We start from the raw sequence: 6,000 nt of genomic DNA on the forward strand, positions 1-6,000 counted from the left end.
ATAACAGCAGCATTTTCCTGCTGCTTTGCTCTGGGACTGGTGGCTTGTGTTGCTGTTTAGTTTGGTATTGATTTCTTTGTGTTTTAAAATCACCAGGAGCAAATTGTCCCTGAGTGAGTCTCTTAACACGAGCTATGCTGTGCCCTGGGTGTCCCCGGGTTCAGACACACGAGGTGCTGAAGTGGCTGCTCCTTTCTGGATTTCTCTCCAGCAAACCTAAAAGGATGCTGTGCATGAATTGCAAGGCTGATGAATTACAAATATGTGCTCATGTTCTATTCACAGCACAGCACATGTAGCTGCTTTCTTTGAAACAGAGTAATTTGGGGTGTTTGATCTCGTATACCCTGACAAAACACCGCAAAAGTCCCACTAGAAGAGCCATAGAATCACAGAACTCTTTAGGTTGGGAAAGACCTTCCAGATTATTGAGTTCAACTGTTCCCCAGCACTGCCAAGGCCGCCACCAACCTCTGTCCCCAAGCTCCACATCCACAGGGCCTTTAAATCTCTCCAGGAGTGGGGACTCCACCAGTTCTTCGGGAAAACATCCAGCATATTGTAAACCAAGGAGTAACTCTTCCACCTGCCCCTGAGCAGTGAGTAGGGACATCTACTTCTCTTAAATTTTGTCAGAAAGCCACCAATTTATACCAAAGACCAGGGACAACATGCCACTGCCCAAAGGCATCTTAACATCTGGAGTTCCCTGCTCCTCTTGACCAGCCTTCAGATCACTTCTTTCCATCTCTGCCACTGAGCAAATACCCAACTGCTTCCCCTGCAAACAAGGATTTTGGGACCCCAGCTGCACCAGGACTTTCCCTGGAGCCAGACACCACTTTGCTCCAAGCTCTCCTTGGCTTCTGACACATCCCAGCCCTTCCAGCTGCTCAGGCTGGAGCAGTGAGGGATTTAATAGACACAGGGATGACTCGATTCTTTCCAGCAGCTGAAACAAAATGGGAAGGGAGCCAGGCAGAGCTGATAATTAGGGAATAAATTTACACTCAATAACAGAGCCCAGCAGCAGAAAACCCCAGACAGATCAAGCTGGAATGAGAGAACATGTTGTTTCATCCTCTCATTTCTTTTATTCACAAAGTAGAAAATTACTCTTCCCCTCAAAACACTCCCTCAAAACTCTGTCTTGGAGACGTGGGTGGTGGGAAGAACAGATTCCTTACATCCTCCCCGGGTCATCTTTCCAGCTGGAGGCTGTTTAAAGGTCTCTCCAGGTGAGCTTTGCAGTGACTCTAATGAACAGGAAAGTATAAAATATTTTCTACTCAAATGTAAGAAATGCAGCCTAATTTCAGCTGTGCAGAGCACAGCTGCTGGGACAGCCCTGTGCTGGAAGGAGGTCACAGCAGGACACAGAGGTGGAGGAAATACCTCTCCTGCAGCTCATCCTGCAGCTCCACATCACCCATTTCCCTCAAGTCCACAGGCTTTGGTCATCCTCCAGAAACAGAGCCCCAGAATGGTTTGGGTGGGAAGGGACCTTAAAGCCCATCCAGTCCCACCCCCTGCCATGGGCAGGGACACCTCCCACTAGCCCAGGTTGCTCCAAGCCCCGTCCAACCTGGCCTCGGACTCTCATTTGCAAAATTTTCAAATTTTTCAATTTTTTCAAATTTGCTATTTTTCAGTGCTCAGGTGGGACCTGCTCCACCCTCATGATTGACTCCATCCAGTGACCTCCCATCGAGTTCCTTGATCCCAAACACAATGCAATGACCCACAAGTGTGTGCAAGAACGACTTGGCAGCACATTCAATAATGAGCTTTACTATAATTAATTACTTTCTTTCAATAATTACTTCCCTTGTTTTGAATTAGGAACTGTGAATTTACTGATAAATTGACCCATTTGGAAGATTCATTCCCAGTGCAGCTCCTGCAGTTTGGTGCTTGTGAAGTGATGCTTTTTCGTGATTTACACCCAGCACTCGGCAGCTCCTGCAGCCCAGGGAGGGGAGAAGCCCATTCCCCCCATCCTCAGACCCTGGGATGCAGCAGAGCCTCTCATGGTTTCCAAAGACCAGGGTTAATTACTAATACTTAATTAATGTAGTTATTAATCTAAACATTGGCACAGAGAAGCTGTGGCTGCCCCATCCCTGGAAGTGTCCAAGGCCAGATTGGAGTAGCTTGGGCTAATGGAAGGTGTCCCTGCCCATGGCAGGGGGTGGGACAGGATGGGCTTTAAGGTCCCTTCCCACCCAAACCATTCCATGCTTATGCCATGTGTCACATGCAGCCACATGTGTGCATGCAAAGAGTATTTCACAAATCTCTTTTTCAACTTTTCCCAGTTCTCAAGTTATCCCAACCCCTGTCCTATCTGCCTGCTGTATTTTCCCTTCCTTCCCCCTCCTCAGTGTTTGCAGGTGATTTATTACACCCCAGCTTCCACAACAGGAGGAATAAATTCCTGACACAGAGTGTTTTCAGGGAGCCTTTCCCAGGTTCAGTGTGAGCACATTGGGTGTAAGAAGTTAATCCTTTCAAGGCACATTTCTCTGAGTCCCCAAGGACAGGATCAAGGGCTCTGTGTTTCAGAGCTCACCAATCACCCTAAAAACCATTCCGTTCACTGTGGATACCTCTGATGCCTCACTGAATGGAATGGAACCTACAAAGGAATTCCAGGCCCTTTCCCCCTTCTCACTGGCGTGATGGGGGAGTGAAGGCCACAGGAGCTGTGGGACAGGGCCATAGCCATGGGACACAGCCCACAGGGAGCTGAGGGTCTGTGCCTCCCAAAGCCCCCCTGCACACAGGGAAAGGGGCAAGGAAGGCACAGTTCTGTCTTGCCTTTGAGACCAATCAATTGTGGGATCAATTAAACAATCTGCTGAGCTATGGGAGCAACGACCTTGCTGACACTCCTTTGCTCCTCCAAGATAATCAGTTTTATTGCCAAACTCCTTGCAGACCCTTCAGGGAAATACATACATTTTACTTAACTCAGAAATGTTTGAGGGGTTTTTTTGCTGTTGTTTTATTTAGTTTTGGTTTTAAATCTATTTCATGTTTGCTAACTCATAGATTTTTATTTTATTATATTTCATTTATAGCTTATGGCACAGGTTGCCCAGAGAAGCTGTGGCTGCCCCATCCCTGGAAGTGTCCAAGGCCAGGTTGGACAGGGCTTGGAGCAACATGGGATACTGGAAGGTGTCCCTGCCCATGGCAGGGGGCAGAACAAGATGAGCTTTAAGGTCTCTCCCATCCCAAAGTAGTCTGTGATACCATGTTCACTTAATCAGTTTACAGAGATACCTGAACGTGGGACCTTCCATCTGAAATCAATTTTAGGGAACACATGCACTGAAATATCAAATATCTGTGCATTCACGACCACAGAGCAAAGCACTGTGTTAATCAATTTATTCAGTATTAGTTAGAAGAGACACAGAAATGTTTCTTACCTTCATTTGGCCCTTTCTGCTGCTTTGCTGAAGGCAGGGAATGAGGTGTGAGTTGCAAGCTTTGAATCCTCCCAATTTGCTTCTCTGGGATGGAGCTGGATTTGTCCCTGGGAAACAGTTCTCTGTCTCCTGGAAGTCCTTCACCTCCTCCCACCTTTCCATCATGGGTGCTTCCCAGGTTGGATGGAGAGCTCTGGATTCAAGGGGAAGGACTGTGTTTTAATTTTTCATTTCTTACAGGAATTAGAAGGGAATTGAGGGGTTTTCCACGAATGTTCACTTTTATTGAAGCAAAATGTCCACCCCCACAATAAAGCAGGTGAACCTGCACCTCTGAGCACCTCCCAGTGCTGACTCTGCACCTCCCACTGCTGCCCTTGGCACCACCAAGGAGCTGGACACCAGGACTGGGAGGTGTCTGTGCTGCTGGGAAATGAAACAGAGGGTTTTGCCTAATTAAATGTCCTGGAAAACTGAAGGAACTCTGTGTGTACTGAGAAAGAGAGCAGAGCAAGGAGCTCAAGCACATCCTCTGTGCTCTGGTGATGCTTTATGGGACTTTGCTGGTACATGGAAAGGGCAAAGAAATGACTCCCAAATACCCTGGTACAAAAAAAAAAAGCCCAGTCTTGTTCTCTTTTCTCATTGAACCACATTAAAAGATAAATAATGGAGATGTGACCTCCAAGAAAGGGCCCCTGGGATTTCCATTAAACAGCCTCTAAGCCCAACCAGATCAGCAACAGCAGCACTACTAAACCAGCTTTCTGTGATCCTCACAACAGAGGCTGAAGCCTTCAAGCAACCCACAAGATTAAAGAAATTACTTCCATAAAGCATAATCTGCTCCCCTTCTTGGACCTGGCTTAGCCACACAGTCAATCAGGGAAGAATATTTTCTCCAACTGAGAAAAAAAAGTCTTTGCAGTGAAACTCCTTTGCAAAAATGAGAATTTTCAGTGATAACAAAATCCAATTTCCTTTGATCTGGCTTCTGCAGGACATTTGACTACAGGCTGGTGTTGTAAACCTCTTCTGAACCCTCCCAAGCACAGGGTGAGCTCAGGCCCTGCCTTCTGATTTCTGTGGCAGGGTGAGGAGTCCCTCTCCCAGCACCTGCATCTCAATGTCCTGCTCATTCCAGTCACCCCCCCCGAGGGTGCATTAGGTCACAAGCTTGACACTTTCTAACCAGCTACAGAGAAAAACTGTTTTTCTGTTCAGAAACAAACTCCATTTCAATTTGTCTGAAAAGAACAAGAAATCTACCTGGAAATTATTCCAGGCTGCCACACTCTTGAAGTGTCCACGGCCGGGTTGGACAGGGCTTGAAGCAACCTGGGATAGGGGAAGGTGTCCCTGCCCATGTAAAGAGTGGGTCTGGATGGGTTTAAGGTCCCTTTCCACCCAAACCATTCCATAATTCCACGTTTCTATGCCCTTAAACCACACTGTGCTTTCCACCCATAGCCACATTTGTTGGAGGTGTCAAGAACTTTCTCCAGGCCACAATATTTCAACCAGATCTGTCCCCAGCATCTGGCATTTTCCCTGAGCTGAGCAGCCACCAGTGCCCTCACACCACAGCTTTCCCAGGGCAAGGGCAGGAGGGAAACAGCCAGGAGACTCCATTACAACCAAAGATTAAACATTCCTTCTTCGGGTTGTGAGAAAGATTAATGTGCACAGAGTTGTTGAATTAGTGCCCGGGTTAATTGAGAACTGGAGAGTTGTACAGTTTCTATATGCACAGTTAGGTATATATGGCATGTAAATGAATAATAATAGAATGATATTTCTTCTAGGCCTAAACAGCAAAGCCACTGTTAATTGTGTTTGGATGTAAAATGGCCTTTACCAGAGGGTCACCTGAAGAATCCCCAGAGAGTGGGGCTGCACTGGCCTGGTGGCTGACTCTTTGATCCCTTCACTGCCACAGCCAGTGGAATGCAGGGAGAGGGGAGTACCACCAGTTAAAATTTAGGTTTTAAATACCCCTTTCATCCCCACCTGGAGCTGGCTGACTTCAGGCTTTACTTTGGTGCAGCTCCTTAAAATCTGGTGGCCCAGGGGAGGGTTTGGTGGGAGCAGAGCTCCACAGCCCCAGGCTGGACAGAGCCGCTTTGCCTCGTCTGTCTTCACCCTCCTGTTTAACCAGAACCACGAGGCTTCAAATGTCAGGTTTGGAGGTTTTTAAATTACTGCACCCAAGCTGACCAAGAGAAAAAGAGGGAAGTTGGACACCTGGATCTGCAAAGCCAAGGGTAGGGAACAGCGGTGTTGCTGGGGGGGACCAGGATGTGCCTCTGGCTGGGCCATCACTGGTGCTAAAGGCAAAGTAAGAGCATTTTAGGAGGAACAGCAAGATTTTGGGCAAAGGGTTATGGAGGAGGGATGCAGGAAAAAGAGCTTCACTTAATACACACTTCCAGGTATTGCAGAGGGGTAGAAGAATCAACCTGACAGAATTCTCACAGGAGCAAAAGATTCCAGGGATCCAGCTGGGAAGGAGCAGCTTGGACAGGAGCAATGCAGAGGGTGAGGGAGATTTTTGCTTCTCCAA

This window comes from Neopelma chrysocephalum, unplaced genomic scaffold (assembly GCF_003984885.1).
Source record: "Neopelma chrysocephalum unplaced genomic scaffold, ASM398488v2 Primary Assembly neopelma1_85, whole genome shotgun sequence".
Lineage (NCBI taxonomy): Eukaryota > Metazoa > Chordata > Aves > Passeriformes > Pipridae > Neopelma > Neopelma chrysocephalum.